Source organism: Hermetia illucens, chromosome 3 (assembly GCF_905115235.1).
Source record: "Hermetia illucens chromosome 3, iHerIll2.2.curated.20191125, whole genome shotgun sequence".
Taxonomy (NCBI): domain Eukaryota; kingdom Metazoa; phylum Arthropoda; class Insecta; order Diptera; family Stratiomyidae; genus Hermetia; species Hermetia illucens.
The window spans coordinates 49,973,083-49,992,285 of record NC_051851.1 but is presented as its reverse complement, the minus strand read 5'-3'; positions in this window follow the sequence as shown (position 1 = coordinate 49,992,285).

The window sequence follows — 19,203 nt, the reverse complement described above, 5'->3', positions numbered from 1 at the left end:
TAGTAATTACCCCACCGACCTAGTGGAGCAATTATCGAACATTTCTAAAAAAGTCCTGAATATTTCAAACTTCCAATATAAACTTGAAAGTACACATGGATTCATACCCAGTGCGGCAAATTGCCTGATTAGTTAATTAATTGCAGGTTGCGGTGAATGCCGGAATAATTTGTTACTCTATTATAGAGCCGTTCCCTTGGATGCGAGGTAACTGATACGTATGCATATACTCGTATACATGTGAATGAAAGTGAATTGTCAAAGGCAATTGGAAGATAATTAACTTGGTAATATTTCTAGGATTCGAGTTTGTGTTATTTGCAATAAAATGAAATTATGTATTCCCAAGTGTAATGAGAGCAAGTGCATATTTTTATATCCTATTTCCCTATTCTAAATGAACACAACATACTTTACAGTCTTAAATTTCGGAAAGATTAATCAACAGCAAAATTACAATATTGTTCCTTATCTGAAATTTACCAATCGCAAAATAATGTCGAATTTGTATTTGTCAATTTTCATACCCCAGCCATAATATGCAAGCATAAAATCAACTCAACTAGAGCCAATAAAACCGAAATCAGATGCCTCTATAAAATCTCGTACGTACAGATGTTTTCAAAGGAAATGATTGCTTTTTATTACGTCAGCTACTAAAATCAATCATCCGTTTGCTTCGGCGACGCACAAAAAGGTGTACCAACACCACGTCGAAAACGCTTTAAAATAGGGGGTCGGGTTTGATACCTAGAGCTGATGTGTCTTCCTGTTTCGTTCCAGGATATGTAGAATAATAATGATAACCTGTGAAACAATAAAGTTTCATTGGACAAGAGAAATACTGTAACTAAAAATGGTCGCTTACAGGAAAAAAGATATTCGTAAGACAGCGTTTTTAAAACAGAGACCATTGAATGCACTGAAAGTATTCAAGTCAGTGTGCAATTTAATAAAATTCAAAAAAAACCTGAAGAATACCAGGTTACTTCCCCAAATTTACCTTAGCGGTAACCTGCATCTATGTGGCAATCGATTCAAGATCCTTTCTTCAGAAACAACCTGTAAGAAAGAAAAAACTGAAAGAAAAGACGATACATATGAAGTGAAGCGATGATGATGTCGATGATGCTGCGTTAGGGTAACAGTACGGCACCTGTCCTTTTATTACGAAACATCAACTTAACCCTAAATTTGTTTGCAATCAATTTTATCCTGCCCATGCAACCCTCATTGAAAGGGAAAGTTTGGTGCCGTTCTTTTTCTTTTAAGGATTTGCTGCAAAATTAAATTGATGTGTTTGGTGGAATAAGAAAGAATTTAAAGAGGATCAATTTGTGCATTTTACCACCAAAATTACTACAATGATTTCGAAATAAATGCTACCCATCCAAACCAATGATGCACAAAGAAAGTTCTGAACTGAAAGCCTAAGGGAGGGTTTTTTAGTGGGAAGAATTATTTGGAATTCAGTCTATACCAAGCAATTTTTGACAAAGCGACAATATTCCGCTAAAAGTCGTAACTAGAATTCTCCAACTGCGGGGAGTATAATTTTTATCTGAAACCAAGAAGCTTTTAATTTCACACCACTAACTTATTTTTTAAGAATATAGTCAAAATCAAACATTTTCCAGGTGTTCAAAGAAAATGTCTATTTGGACCATTTTTTTCGCTAATTTTGCAGAAAAAACTACAAACAAAATATGATATCATCCCAAGTGTTAGTTCACATACTTAGCAATTTTGTAAAGAATCACGCTTCCAAATTTCGTAATTATCGATTCATTACTTTTGGAACTAGAATTCACGCAAATGTACTAAACGTCATTTTGAGGAAAACGCGTTTGAAAAAAAGTTGTTTGAAAAATCCCCTTTTGGATATGAAGATATTTATCACTTTTAATTGTGAACAAAATACAGATGCAACAAATACAAATGAATAAAAATAAAACTAGGTAGCTTGCTCCTACTACAATATATTTTAATAGTTAGTAAATACGTATTTCGAAAGCTACTTACTCTCTTCCTCAGTACTCAAGCTACCTTAATATATTGTAGTAGGAGCAAGCTACCTAGTTTTATTTTTATTTAGATGAACTACAAGCATCGGAACGATAACTACTACAAATGAAGTTGCACAAGGAACTGACAAGCATTTATAAATATACTATTTAGGAGCGGTGGACCCTGAGGTTGTACCCATAAACTCTAAAGGACCTCGAATTTTGCTTTGACATTGCTGCAGCATATTCTGGGATAGCTAAGCTATGCCATAAAGAAAAATTCGATTCTGAAAATCTCTTAATATGGTTCCCCCCTTAAGGGGCTAATCTACCGTCGTGGTTTCAACGCATCGAGTATTTTTTTCGCAATAATAACTAGATGATGTTAAGAATATGCCATAAAATCAAATGGCTTCAAGCCAAGGTCCAAGGAACTTGCACAAGTTTTCTGCATGGCAGAATTCACATCGTTCCCAGATAGTACAGTTGCTAGTTTATTAGAAAGATACTTGGTTGCACCGACTCAAAACAGCAACGAATCCCTCAAAAAATGTTTTAGTTTTGGGCTCCAAAACATTTGTACTTGTGTAAACAAGTGTTGAAATTGCTACCCACTTAGCAAAAACAATTTTTTGTTCATCTTACCAGTCCTGGACGTGTTGGAGATTACTTTGGCAGAAGAGAAACACACTGACAACTTCGAGCGTAGGGTCAGTGACACTGTAAAAAGGGCTCGGATTCAACAGAGAGAGGAAAATTTAGCCAACAAGGACATTTTTTAATAAGCAGGTAGAACAGCCCAGACATTGCAGGTTGAATCGTAAGTTTCTGTAATCGTGTTTTATACCATAATTATAATCGTTGGCCCAACAATCCAATTGGATCAAGTGTGTTAGAGTACTTCATTCAAGACCGTAACGGTATAATACAGTGCACTGTAGGAGGCAATGTGGTCAGCATTGCGTTCGACCGAGATTATTAACTTGATATGATGTAGGTACTAATTCACAGCTGAGTCGACTGGTATCCGACGTCAAATCACGATAAAAATCCCAGTGCCGCTAGTGAGATTTGAATCGCGACCATCCGTATGACAGCCTGGTGCTTTAACCAGTGAACTATCCAGACACATATTTATACCATACTTTATCTATAAACACATTTTCTCGAAAGTTGACTTTTTTAATATATATTTACCGAATTCAATCAATTTATTTTAGTTATTTATTGAAAATCTCACTATGACTTCCCGAGCAAGTTTTTGAAAATTTAATTCTACAACTTTTTTATAATATAATGCATATTATTGCCAAATTTCTAAATAATAAATATCCCGAATGGGAAAACATAGCCAACGGAATACTTATTAATAAGAAATAGCATTTTAGTTTTGGATGCATTTAGTTTTGGATGGATAAAATGACCGTTCCGATGCCTGAAAGTCGCCCATGACATTTCGACAAGGACGTTTCAAGCACATCAGGAAAACGAGGGGTGTTTTTCAAACATATTTTTCAAAAGTCGAAATATGTACAAATTAAATAAAAAAAAAAATAGTTTCATTATCTTCAGTGGTTATTTGCAATTAATTTCCAAAAATAGGCCCGTCAATAAAGCTTGACGGAAGAAAATAGCCATTGTTTATGTGAGAATTTTCTCTTTGAACGCTGGTAAAAATTCAATAATGGATTACTTCGAAGACCCATTTACCTGAGGAGTTCGTTTGAAGGAACCTTCCCTTTTAAATTAGAATAAATGCAAATGAGTCGGGTAGCCAGAAGTAACCAGAACCTGGACGTTTCAAGTATAAAAGTTTCTTTTTGCCCAAAAAGTTTTGTTTACGACCGTTTTGTATTTTACGTAGCCAAAAATTCAATTTTGGACTGTTTAACCATCTACAACTCTGTTAATATTAGTAAAACATCAACAACAACAAACAACAATATTAGCAAAGCATCTACCAAATCAATTTCATTATTATGTGAAAAAAGAAAGAAAATAATAAAATAAAACTTTCACCGGGGCCCATTTCTCGCAGCGCGTACCCTTAGCGACCGGACAACTACCACTTCATCTTTTGAACCAAAACACAACTAACCGGATCATTTTTAGGAATACTATACATGAATATATGTATTCGTCTACGATATATTATACACAGTACTATTCAATTTATTGTGAGATTGACATAACACAGATAATACCTTGGGGTATTATGTGAGGAACCCTGTAGAACCTTCTTTATAAAATGAGTGCTTGAACTTGATGGCAGCCATCGCTGGACACTTTGGCATAATATCCAATTACAGAAATTATTTCAGTACTTGGCAATGTAACATATATTTAATATATTACATCAGCGATCGACACGGAAAAACTACGGACGAGGCGTCCTCGATGGTGCGGTCAAGTAATTCGCGCTGACTAGAACTCACTAGTTAAGATTGGCTGAAATATCGAAATAGATGGGAAGCAACCTAACGACCGACCGAAACTGCGATGGTATGATAAGCGATTTGAAGGCCCATTGGCTCCACTCGGATCAAAACGAATCGACCCTACTACCTTATGGGACAAACAACACGGGGGCCTGATTTTACTAGTCTGTATAGATGTTCAGAATCAAAAACAAGTTCCAATATTGTACCTCTGCCTCCTTCCTCATCAGTCACAGTTGATCTTATGCTTCTTCTTCGTTCATCGAATGCATCATTTCACTCTGTCAAATGCCTGAACTGGATGCAGTCGCGAGACTTTCAATTCACCATTCAGAGTATCAAACCACCGTTGCTTCGGTCCTGGTCTGGCCCTCCTGGTCTTTTCTCATCGACTTTGATGTTCAGACCAATCTTGACAACTAAATTTCCTTAAGCGCAAATTTTGTGACCATACCATCGAAGATACCTCTTTCGAAATTTTTCCACGATCGGTGTTACCTCAAATCGATCGGGAATATCCTCATTCCAAATATGATCAAGATTTGTTACGTTACTGGTTCAACGCAACATCTTTCTCTCAGTGGGCGACAGAACGGATGACACTACGATAAGAGACCTTCATTGAAACGTTGAAGCGATTATTCCATTTTTGAACAGGTTGCTCGAGATCAGCTTTGCTATGAAGCGCTAAGAAAACATCATCTGCGTAAAAAAAATACATCACACATCCCATGTGACAGTGTCCATAACAGGAACAAAGAGAAGTGAGAGTGCACCTCTATCCTTTAACCCAGCGTCCCAGTTCATCTGACAGTTGGTGTTGCCGCAGAACGTACTAGACGAGTTTGTGCGGCATACGGTCAAACACATTCTCTAGATCCTGAAATGGAATGCAAAGAGGGCGATGCTTCTCGCGGTGTTTCTCCATGAGTGATTGCTCAGGGTGTATGTGTTAGAAGTTATGCAGTTCCTGGCAAACGCGGCTGGATTCACTGTTATTTAAACGATGTTGCGAGTGCGGTTGTGAAGAATGGATAGTAAATGGATCGGACGGTATTTCGAACATTGTGCTGGACTACTTACCTTTTTAAAGTTTTGTGTGAAACAAAACCTTATTAGAATCGAGACGGTGTCTGTCTGTCCGTCTGGCCGTCTGTCTGTCTGTCTGTCTGTCACACCCGATTTATTCGCATGCGTGTAATGAATGGCATGCGTGTAATGAAGAACATAATGCACAATTTGGTCAAGTTTGAAGAAAATTCAATTATTATTAACAAAGTTATAGGAGGTGAAACTTTACAATTTTTTGTGAATTTCGTGCACTCTACAACCTGGATGACGTCATCCAGTAAGAACGGCAGCTCTTGAGTGTTATACCATGATATATGGGGATTAAGCGGGTTATAGGTGGGATTAGTATTCATTTATTTGGACAGTCGGATTATCAGGATTTAGGGAAAGTTCAGCGCTTCATAATTTATTTTTCGCTTGCGGTCTTACTGAAAACTTCTCGTGATTTTGGTTGCAATTTACCCCTTAGTGGGGTAGAGCGCTTCAAGCACACTTAGAAGTGTTCACAAAGGCTTGGAGCTTTTGAAACAATGGTCGTCACTTTCCAAGTGTTACTCCCATATAACAACACAGAAAAATTATTAGCAGAAAATAGTCTCAACTTGATTTTGGTTTTCAGATTCCTGCATATCCAGAAGGTCAGGAAGGTAGCGAAGACCGATCTAGTGTTATTAATGCATCGAACGCCATGCATGAAGAACGTCATCGATAACAGGAACAAATAATATCGGTGATAAGATGCAACTCTGGCGGATCTGCTCTGGATATAGAATTTTATCTGAGATTTTGCAGCAAATAGAATTTTGCGCCATCATATGTCACTCTGATAAGATATTAGTTTCCCCTGAATGTCCCTCCAGCTTAGAACACTCCAAATACACCCCCGTTTTGAAAGCTTTTTGTAAATCGGTGAAAAACAGATGAAGCGAAGATCTAAACTCCGCGCACTATTCGAAAATTATTCATATGGTAATGGAGAGGTCAATGTAGGAGGATTCGGAGCGGAAACACGCCTGCTCTATGTCGATCAAATTTTCGAGATGTTTTTAAATGAGTCCAAGAATTATTTTAGCTACTGTATTTGCGACGGCAGGAAGTGCTCTGATACCCCTCTAATTGTCATACTCAGTACAGGTTTTCTTCTTCAGAATCTTAACGATCATCCCCTTCTTCCACTCTATATGAGTCACGGGAGCCGAACGAGTAAAAGTAGCAGATCTGCAGAAACTACAGGTGTAGCGTACAAGATCGGCATTAAGGAGACGTTAAAAGATCCACTCGAGGTTCTAGAAATAGCTAGACTTAGAGGACGACGCGACCAAAATATCATCCAAATATACGAAACAAAAGTGCGGTTTTCGTAGCATGGAGTGGATAATTCGCCGTAAGCGTTGCTCCACATTACACAGTCCAAAGGATCAAAGGATTTACCCTGAATACTCCAGAAGGTGTGCATACCACCGTTTTCGCCATGTCTCCGGGCGCTTTAAATGATATCCTCTGGCTAAGTCCTGTGCGTGCGTGAAATCGGGGATAAGTGAAATGGAGTATTGGGCTGGAATTGTCTGGGCATTTAGACATTTATAATCGCCACAAGGTTTCCATTCGCCATTAGGTTCAGGGACCATATGAAGTGGTAAAGATCAACAGCTGATTAAAGGTCTCCCAATGCAGGGTGTTTATAGACCTTCAATCAGCTGGGGGGAGGGGGGTTCTTTAAGCTCTTTCCGCGCAACTGTGGGCTTTAGCGCGAATAAAATGCTCGTCGAAATCTGCTCACCTGTAACCGTAAGTGCAGATCGACGAATTTGCTGCCGTGAACTTTGAGTTTCGTAGTATTAGGCTTTTATTTCCGGATATGGAGAAAACCGAGACAGCGCCCCTATTTATCAAGTAGTTATGCCGGCTCATGGGGTCATAAATTGTCCAGCGGTTAGTTTTTTTGTGAAAAAGTACTGGGGCTGGAACATATGATCCTTTTTCTGCGAACTTACGGTGAAACCACTTGGCGGCAATTGTCGACGGTCCTTACGACTACTACTAATTAAAGTTTTCTTCTACATGAGCAAAATTTGGTGGAAACGGCAATATCAATGTTTTGGTCTCGCACACTCTACCTTTCCTTATGGGTACGTATTGCTCAATATTGGCAGGCTGTCCGGTGTGCAGAATTTCAAGTACGATACTTCCGGGGATCTGTTTGACAATTCCTCCAACTCACAGCTGGGTCGATGTCCGACATCTAGTCACGATAAGAAATCCCTCCGCCACCTCTGAGATTTGAACGGCGACCTTCCACTACGACAGCCCAGTGCTCTAACCACTTGAGCCTTCCGGACACGGTAGATGAGTTTGTCCACCATAAATATTCTCTGAAGACCACACCGCCCTCGGTACGGTTACAAGGCTTACAGTTCTTCGGAATGAGCACCTCGTCCGCTTTTCCCCAACGTTTTCCTTCAACTGGGTTCGTGTAAGCACATTTAGAAACGCGGAGAACCGTGGAGAAACTCATTTTTTTCTAGTTTGTTTTACTGGCCGCAACCAGAGATAGATCCACACCTGACAATTCCACTGCAAAACTACCGTCCTTCATAGAATTGCTAACTAGTCATCGTGGTGTACCGTCGACGGATTAGATCATACGCATCATCTCCACATCATCAAAAAATGTACAGAAAATGTTAGGACACCTGAAGAACCTACCAAGGGAGGAAAGCGTGATTAAACCTGCGACTACTACTGACGCCAGACAGCTTTTAAGGATATCGAATTGGTGGACCTCGGCGCAAAACCGGGATGCCTGGAGTTCCTTATTAAGGCAGGCCTAGAGCGGATACCGGTTGTTGCGCCGTTGATGATGATGATGACTATTACTGACGACGCAATGGGCAATTCTCCTCTTCCTTGCAATAACTTTTAACGCGCCTCTCCTGAAGCTTCTGGACGTCGTCTGGAGGAAATAGCTCCTCCGACTGATAGTGAGCTCTCGAAAAAGCAGAGAGTGGAAGCTGACTGAACTGTGGCGAAGCAGACACCAATGGCAGGTCTGTTTACAAAAGTGCCGCCGACCCTGTCAAGAAATTGGAGGACACGATCATCCGGAGCGGTTGTGTGTTCTCCAGAAACCATCCAAGCGTTTAAAGCTACCAAGCAACAGTTGGTAGACGCTACTCTTTTGACATTCCCTCAACAAGATGCACCTCTAGCTGTGTTCGTCGATGCCTTAGACACCGCATTGGGCGCTGCTCTTCACCAAAGAGTGAATCAAAGGGCTCATCGCAATAACAGCGCCTATGATCGTGAATTACCAGCCGCGTATCTGATTATTAAGCACTTCCGATATTCCCTTGAGGGCTTGTTCACGCTCCATAGGCCTCTCACTTTTGCCTTACGACAAACCCCGACAAAGCGTCCCCTCACCAACTTCGACACTTAGCCAACATCGGATATTCAACATTTATCCAGTAAAGACAACTTAGCCGCTGGCGTTGATGTCTTCGAAATCAACATCCCAGCCGCAGTCGATTTTTCGGCAATTTCTGTAAACCAGAAGGATGGCGCAGTTCCTCAGAGCCTGCGACAGACTGGACTCCAAATACAAGTTCAAGGAGTTCCCTATCTTCGGCTCACATTCCTCTATTAATTGCGAGATCTCTGATAAGGAACCTAGGCTATATATGCCGTTCGCTTTTCGTAAGGAAATGTTTCTTCTCGTAGCTCGGAAAGCTCCTGGGATTCGAACGTCAGCGCGCAATTGCATATCATCTGCAGCCCAATGGGATGGTAGAACGTTGGCATCGGACGCTGATGGCAGCCATTATTGCGGGCGACAAGCCGTCCTGGTAGCAGGTCTTGTCTTTCGTTCTGCTTGGCCTCTGCATAGCCGTCGACTTGCTGGCGACCTGGTCCTCGACCTTGGCTTTAGAGTTTGGATTGTTTAGCTTACTACGAAAGACCGTTCCTAAATAAACGTCATTTCCGTCTCTTGTCACACACAGCTGGCGGTTCACACTCCTGGGCAACCCCAAGATCGGACAGGCTGAATCCTTTCTTCCTGGATGCCGAAACACCTAAGTTTCACCACAGAGGGAGTGCTGTGGCGTAGCGATACCGGGCGCTCTGAGAGAGAGTGCAACCTGCCGTGAGGCCGGCTAGAAAGTAGTTCACTCTTTTTCATTTTTTGCCATTTTCATAAATAATTGAAACAAATATGGAGAATTAAGTTGTCATTCGCCGTCACGATTGAATTTTTAATTAAGTTTCTTTAAAAAGAAATAAAACAACAGTGAAATGTAATTCATTAAAAATAAATTTTATAAGAAAATTTAGCTGTTAATAATTCAAATAATAAAACGTTAAAATATTTAACTAATGCTTTAATAGCAATCCCAAAAAATGTCTTTAACATCATTCACGGAACCAAAGTAAAAAATTTTACATATCCCCCATTTTTGGGGCAACAAGACAACCGATTAACAAATTTCCGCCAGGAAAACCTATAATAAAATATTTTGCACACCTTTACAAGTTTGCTTTTTGTAGAACAATCGTGGATAGAATATGAAATAGGTATAGTAAAGCCCTTGTTTATCGTATGCGACGAGTTTCAATTCAGGAATATTACTACATGTATATATACAGTCATGGCAATTGGAATTATTCGGAAAATATTATTTTGGGGGGCATCTTTGTCAAAAGTGTAGTGAAATACTATTTAAAATTAACTCCTGTCAAAAAAAAGTTTTTCATTCCCCACAATGTTTCACCAAAATTAGAAAAATCATATGATGCACACCCTGACTGGAGTGTTTTTTTTCCAATACTTCATCTGGGTTGATGTCGGTGCTGTCAATTGCTCACAATTAAGATTATTTTAATATCCTTTGTGATTTCAATTCAAGTTTTTATTGTGGCACAGCCATAGCCTTTTAAAAATCCCTCTACAGCCAACCACTTTACAGTTCAATCTTTATTCGTAACCCTTTTCTTATCAGACTGGGATATCTCCAAAAAACAAACAACCCTCGATAGGAGTATCCACAATGTCGGAATTCACCTCCTCCAATACCATCGCGGGGAGCAGGCTGAAGTGCACGGCGAAATGCATTAAAACATAACTCAGTTTTAATGGTCGGCGCTATTACCAGCAATACCATTAAATGGTCGTAACCGATAAATTCGTACCTGTAAATTTGGCCTTGCAATGAAAAATGAATTTTAAATGTTTGCTCATGAACGGCTGCTGTTTGTATGTGCTGTTAATGGATCCTTTTCGGGCCGGTAATGATTGTAATAATGGCAAGAGTCAATGTTCACGAATGTACGGTGCATGTAATCACTGCTGTGCATAAATTCAGGGAATGCAAGGTGAGAATTGGCATACTATCAAGAGATTTATTTTGAATAGTACTCCAAGTGGAATAGTGAAATTCAAGTCTGGTAAACCTAAAGTACCAGACCACGTGCAGTTTAATTGCAAAAGTGAACAACTTTGAATTTACCTATTTATTGCTGCTGTTTCTCATAGCAGTTGCACTTTTCCATTATAGCCCGACATGTATTGTGCCAGGTTCAAGAAGGATGAAGCGGCTGGTACATTCGAACTAACTATGTATGACCACTCAGTCCTGAACACCTCCACCTCATCTATGCACTTCATCTTCCGACATCTCATCTATCTACTTCATTTCCCAACTAAACGTAAAAATTTCACGTATGCAACTCATTGATTTTCTCTTTTTCGTTACTCGCCTGACTGCTTTCATTCCTGACTTTTGCCCAGCGACCAGAAGGTGCTTTCACTAACATTTCTTTTGCGATCCATTTGGTCGCAATCCAACAGAAGGACTTATTGGAATTCAGTGCACGTTCAAATCTATGCCTCGGGGTCCAACTAAAAGAAACGTCTGGAGACTGACTGTATTTTCCACTAGTGCTCACCTTTTGCTGCAGTGTATCTTTTTTTCTTCAATTTGACTCTGGTTCTGGCACGTACATGTACACATCTTCAGTACGAGGTACATGTCCATAAAAAAAGTTAACTTCTGGCGAGCAGATAAGTCCTCAATCAGTATGAGAGAACGAAATATGCGCTCCCTCTAATATCCTGACTGTCAGGATACGAAAACCACGTCGTGACAAATAAGCCCGAAAGTGTTTTAAAGTGACACCAAAGTTTCGCGATTTAACACATAGACACTTGTTCACTTCAAAGTAAACCAGAATATAGTGTAACACTGGGAATGATGGGAACATAGGAAAAAGGATACCATGGATTTATTATCTGATATTTGAGAAATGGAAATAGTACCGATATGAAGTGATGAACCGCTTTTGAATATGTTTGAAACAATTATTAGTCAAATGAAGTGCATAGCACGTCGGAAACTGGAAAATTAACCCAGGTGTGGGAGGTATAGTCTGCTAAAAGAATGCGCACTAGGCTCGCCAGAAATTGGGCAAGGAAATCTGAAATTTCGAAGTAGCTTTGAGCCAGGAGAAACAATGCTACCGTAAACTGTGTCTTGATGTGAACACTTTAGCGAAGGTCATCATTTCTCTGGTACTAGAATGATCAAAGGGAGAAAAAGTATGTCGTAGAGTTCCCCAAGCATTCATATTGGAATAATTTAGAATATACATTTGCGTGCTCGGTATTTGCGCTCGGGGGAAGGCATTGATAAACGATAATCATAAAGTAGGCCGAAAACTTGGATTTATACACAAATCGAATCATTCGCTCCAACAAATTATATGTAGTTACAAATTTTCAAACTGGATATTATGGAAGAAAGTCGGAGGAGATCCTTATCATCGACTCACAGTCTTCATCGAACAAAGGTTCATTTGGCGACTACAATTAAAGTTGCGTAGTAACTAGTACAGCAGGCTTAGCAGTCATGCCGGGAATACAAGGCCTATCTAACTCCTCTGTGGCAACAGTAGGGTAAGGCGCCCGAGTTAAATTGCGATACCCCACGCTTGAACTCACAAGGAGCCCTGCCCGCGATACATACATAATCACTATGAAACTTCCACAATGGGACCAATCGCAAATAACCGAGCTAAGAGTACAGGAATTCTTCTCCAGCGTATACTCCCTGAGCGAAATCTCTGTTCAAATAATACCAGATAACCTCCGGTGAGGCTTCGTGGAAAAAGCCACTTAAGATGAGTCCCTTGCGGAGTTGCACCTCCCAACGGGTTCATTGGATTCAGCCCGATGCGGAGAGGCACCGCACCAGCCACAGAAAAAACAACAGAGCCAATATACCTACTGGTCGCAATGAAATCATCTTCATCTTCAATCTTTAACTGCCTGAAGAATTGTGGGGTGAGATGATCAATGCCGACCTGAGTTTCAAAAGGCACTTGATAAATAAAGCGGTAAGAACAGTGGCAAGGGAAGAACAACTTGATACATCGAAGCTCCTGTCTAAGTGATGGTCTTGGTCATAGCCGTAACCTGAAAAACCAGTTCAGCATACAATTTGTTTGCACTGTGTGCAATGAGTTCAGAAGTACATTGGATACGGCAGTGTACATTATATTAAATGACACCAAATTTTTTATAAGAGAAGAGAACAAATCCTTCTTATGCGACTGCAGCCTTCTGAAAGGCGGTACAACTATGTAGCAAGTCTGAAAAAGGCAGTTAAGTATGCATATACACTGGATAAGTATTTTGAAAAATAAATCGAGCGTAGGCACACAAATATGTAAAAGTAAATTTCCGGCTAACACAATTCCACTGCCCCAAGTGCATCGTTACATCCACAGGCCCGGGGGTTCCGGGGAAGAGTTCAGGCAACAACTTAAATATAAACATACGATCCCGGAATCTGATCGATGAAATTCCAAGTAAAAAGAGTCAAGAGAGCTGTAAAAAGTTTTACGTTCCTGGAAAGCTAGACCGTACTGAAATAAACCAAGCCAAGCCAAGAATGGGATAGGAACCCGGTGTAACGAGATCGATAGGCTCGCGCTCAACCATCTCGATGAACACACCCGTTCTGGCAAAAACAGGAAATTCTCAAATAAATGAAATGAAATACACGATTCGACCCGCTGGAACTAGATGTTAATAATAGTAGGACTAACACCAAACTGTCCAATGTCATGCCTTAGATAATGACTCCATTTTTTGAGAAATATTGTACTATTAGGATGGAATTGGGATAGGGCGGGAGCTCACAATAAATATCCAAAATATAGCAACATCCATTTGTTGTTGTCTGCACTTGAAACCAACAGAAAAAGCCCTTTATTTGATATCATATTTGATTTTCAGATAAATAGGTAGACAGGGGGACAATTCGTAAAACTTAACTGCCTGAAGACATTTGAAGGAGAAGAATATGTAGGAATTCGGAACTCAAGTATCGGTCGGTATGAACAAGCAGATTCCTGATCATCTATATCTTTCAATTGCCGTGCCTTCGTGGCGGATAGCCTGGTGAATCTTATTCCACAAGCAGCTTCAAATCCAAATCTTTAAACGTTATACATCAACAACAGACAACCAACTACAAATGCGCTGGAGGATACGTCAAAGAGAGGGAGTTTTACAAATAATTGCTGCACTGTGTGATATCTCCCTTTTTATGTATGAGACAGATAATGCCCCGCTGCCAATCGTCAGGCATTGATGAACCACTTGGTGTAACTGGTCGCCTCCATATTTAACCAATTCGGCTGTAATTCCATCGGCTCCTGGCGACTTAAGATTTTTTAGCCGATGCACGGACTGTTTTTCCTAAACTTGGTGGTGGCAGTATTTGTCCGTCCAACTCCCCGATGTTCTGGTTGTTCAGTAGCTCATCAAAGTACTCAACCCATCGCTCCAATATGCCATTCTGTCAGAAATCAGATTTCCCTCTGTGTCTCGGCAGGATGAGCATCGAGGTGTATAAGGCTTCATCCTGCTGACTTGTTGGTAAAACTTCCGCTTTCTGCGCCTGGTGCGGTTGCTCCCTGTACTTTTCTAGTTCACAGACTTGTTGGTTCTCCCTGGTTTTCTTTTTCTGTCTGTGAAGTCGCTTCTCCGCTCGACGGAGTTCGTGATAAGTCTCTGCACGTCCCCGCGTTCTTTGAGAATGCAAAATTACTCGGTATCATCGTATCACGTTGCTGAGTACCATCTATAAGATATTCTCCGCTATCTTGCTAGGCCGGATAGTCCCATACGCCCAGAACATCATTGGCCTATACCAGATTTTCTCTCTGCGGCAAGCGATGGAAAAACTGTTGGAATATGGACAACAGTTGCACCATCTGTTCATCGACTTTAAAGCCGCGTATGATAGCATAGCCATGGTAAAACTGTACACGGCCATGAGAGAATTCGGTATCCCGACGAAATTAATAAGACTGACCAGGCTGACCCTAACCAATGTGCGAGGCCAGATAAAAGCAGCAGGATCACTCTCAAGACCATTCGACATCAACAACGGTCTACGACAAGGGGATGCCCTATCATGCGTCCTCTTTAACCTGGCCCTCAAGAAAGTGATCCGCGATGCTGAGGTCAATGCAAGAGGTACGATAGTCTTTAAGTCCACCCAACTACTGGCCTATGCTGACGATATCGACATCATGAGAAGAACCACCAGAGACGTACAAACTGCCTTCATCCAGATCGAGCAGGCAGCGCGAGATCTTGGGCTGCACATCAATGAAGGCAAGACAAAACATATGGTGGCAACGTCAGCACCGAAGACGAATCAACCAACAACATCAAACCGCACTGGTCAAACAGGAAGAATAAGACAGGAGAATACAACTTTGTGACCGTGGATAATTTCTCCTATCTAGGGTCGAAAATCACAACCGATAACAGCTACTATGATGAAATCCGCGCACGGTTGTTGTCAGGCAACAGAGCCTATTTCAGCTTACAAAGACTGTTCCCCTCGAAACGTCTCACCATAGGGTCAAAGCTCTTACTGTACAAGACTATGATCTTGCCAGTCCTCATGTATTCCTCGGAAACTTGGGTTCTTAGCAAGAAAAATTGCGAACTCTTGGCCGCGTTCGAGAGAAGAAACCTCCGAAGAATTTTTGGCCCCCTACATGAGAATGGACGATTCCGTAGCCTACACAATGACGAAATCTATGAGCGATACCATGACCGTCCAATTGTGTATAAAATCCGGCTCAATAGGTTACGGTGGGCGGGTCACTTAATCTGTATGGATGAGAACGATCCCACCCGGAAAGTCTATAAGGGCAATATCTATGGTAGAAAAAGAAGCGGAGGCAGACCCTGCCTAAGATGGAGCGACGGCGTAGGTCAGGACGCCAGACAGGTTTTCGGGATATCGAATTGGTGGACCTCGGCGCAAAACCGGGATGTCTGGAGTTCCTTATTAAGGCAGGCCTAGACCGGATATCGGTTGTTGCTGATGATGATGATGAGTTTTACAAATAGTAGTACCATCAACTGCACCTGAATGGTAAGGATGGTGGAGTTAGTTTCCTCAGGATTTAGAGCTGTATTCTTTTAGGAGAAGCTGATAGATTTTGAAATCTTGTCAATGAAGCTATGCGGAGAAACAGGAATGTCGTCCGCCGTGTCAACCTCTACGGATATGGAGTTGCACCGATCGTGGAAAAATTGCGCGAAAAGCGTCTTCAATGCCTGAACCGATCAAGACGAGCCGTCTAGATCGGTTGGCGTGTTTGACATTCTTAAAAATATGGTACATCCCAAATGTTGATTTATATTCTCCAAAATTTTATAGAGAATCACAAATCGAAATTTCAATGATACGTTCATTACTTTTTGAGTTGGACTTCCCGCAGATGTGAAAAAAGCCAACATATATTAGCTAAAAAGTGACCTATCGGATATGTAGACATTTCTCACCCTTAATTAGAAGTTACGACATATTAAGTAATCATAAATACGCTGTTTACATAGCATCACAGATTTATGTAAAGACATAAAGCGGCGATCTCATTGATGTTCGAACCTGAGCCGGTACCCGACAATTGCTGGGTTTAAGGGTCCTAAAATTTAAAGGAATACGAATCTCATTTTGAAATTAGGAGGTAGGAATTTCGAGGTCAACAGAAGACTTCTGTTGTCAGCTACAGGAATGTGTTTCCTGTCACGCAGATACATGACTACTTGATTATTAGCAAAGTTAACGAACAATAGACATAGGCTGTCTACCATCTTAAAGTTCAGGCTGTTGACCTTTCTGACATTTTTCTGAAGGTATTCAGGTGATGTCTCCAAAAACCTCTCGGTGTAGTAATGGTGAAAATTTGCTTGACCAAGAAATCTACAGTAGTTTGCTCCTGGTTGCTGAGTGTCTGAAAAGGTCATCATACAGAAAATTTAGTACCAAGGAGCCAGATCAACGATCAGTCCAAGTAATTAGTGGTTGGGCCGAACACGATGACGCCAATTAACGAAAAAGGTAGTACCAGCAAGTGTTGTACGGTGCATCTTGCATATGAAAAATTAATTCAGTTCCGCCAATTGGTGCTTAATAATAAGATCCTTGGCTATGAATGATGTGGCTTGTTAACCGATACTTATCGAAAACCATGCAAAAGAAAAATGGTTTGGATATGACATAGATAATAGATCCAAGGAACACCTTGCCCCTACAGGATTCTGTACGGCGCAAATTGTTGTCCAATATCAACACTACGGATGCATTAAAGATTTCGGTTTTTGAAGAGGCGTACTATAGTGTCTGGATATATGGATCTAGCAACTCTCCTGCATAGATACCTATTTAATTAAATGATCCCTGAGCTTGATCATAGGTTGAGTTTCAGCAGTATCGCGATGGTTATCAAAATCGGTTCAGTGACTGTCTGTCTGTCTGCCTAACGTATTTTTCTTAGAAACAGTTACTCCTATTATCACGAAATTTGGTACAAATGTTGAACCCTCACGTATGCGGTGAATTACGTTGTTTCACGTTTAAGTCAAGGAATGGTCACGTGAAAGACGTATGCAATTTTTTTTTTATATTTTAGGCCGGCTAACTCCTCCATCTGAGCAACATATTCCACTCTGCTACAAACACGTGTATCCAACGAATGGATCTAAGTTCGAGATCAACACTCACATTAGTTTCCCAATTGATCACAAACTCAACACACAACCCATCCCACAATCTCCATTATTGGACAAATGTCAATAATTCAAATGCTCCTGAAGTTCTCAAATATATAAGCATTTGACGGGGAACTCAAACAGAACAAATAGTGCTTTAACAGCATTTCAGCCCTACACATAGCACAGTAGTAAGGTGAGCGCTGAACAGTCTTGCAGTATCACAGAGGAGAGATCGGATTTGCATCCAATGAATGGTGTTCCCCGAAAACGCGAAACAACCTCATCGACTTTAACGATATACCGCTTCAGTTCGTCTGTGAGTGAACAGTAGGTGTTTACACAAAACCACCGACCCCGTGAGTGCGACACACTCTCATAATTAATGCCAATAGGCGCCCTAGCAGTAAACACTCGTATTTCTACAGGCAAGCCTATGACGCAGTTGTTGACTGCTCCTGAACCCTGTTCTGCTTTTGAGTCATGGTCGGTGTATACTGGCACGCATTTTTCTGGTTCGCCCCAGTTTTCCTTCATGTCAAAATAGCTTCATATCTTCTACTAAATAGATGTATGGGGATCATTATCATCAACGGCGCAACAACCGGTATCCGGTCTAGGCCTGCCTTAATAAGGAACTCCAGACATCCCGGTTTTGCACCGAGGTCCACCAATTCGATATCCCTAAGAGCTGTCTGGCGTCCTGACCTACGCCATCGCTCCATCTTAGACAGGGTTTGCCTCGTCTTCTTTTTCTACAATAGATATTGCCCTTATAGACATTTCGATTTGGATCATCCTCATCCATAGGGATTAAATGACCCGCCCACCGCAACTTATTAAACCGGATTTTATCCACAACCAGACCGTTATGGTATCGTTCATAGATTTCGTCGTTCTGTAGGCAACGGAATCGTCCATTCTCATGTAAGGGGTCAAAAATTTTTTGGAAGATTCCTTTCTCGAACGCGGCCAAGATTTCGATATTTTTTCTGCTAAGAACCTAGGTATCCGAGGAATACATGAGGACTGGCAAGATCATAGTCTTGTACAGGAAGAGCTTTGACCCTATGGTGAGACGTTTCTAGCGGAACAGTCTTTGTAAGCTGAAATAGGCTCTGTTGGCTGACAACAACCGTGCGCGGATTTCATCATCGTAGCTGTAATGGGTTGTGATTTTCCACCATAGATAGGAGAAATTATCAACGGTCTCAAAGTCGTAGTTTCCTATGTTCATTGTTTTCGTTTGGCCAGTGCGATTCGCTGTTGTTCGTTCTTTTGGTTTTGGCGCAGACGTTGCCACTATGTACTTCGTCTGACCTTCATTGACGTGCAGCCCAAAAACACGCACCGCCTGATCGATCAGCATCAAGGCAATTTTCACATCTCGGGTCGTTCTTCCCATGATGTCGTTACCGTTAGCATAGGTCAGTAGTTGGGTGGACTTAAAGAGGATCGTACCCATCACATTCACCTCAGCATCACGAAGCAGCAACATCTTGAGAGTGATCCTGCTGCTTTTATCTGGCCTCGCACATTGGTCAAGTTCAGCCTAGTCAGTGTTATCAATGTCGTCGGGATACCGAATTCTCTCATGGCCATGTACAGT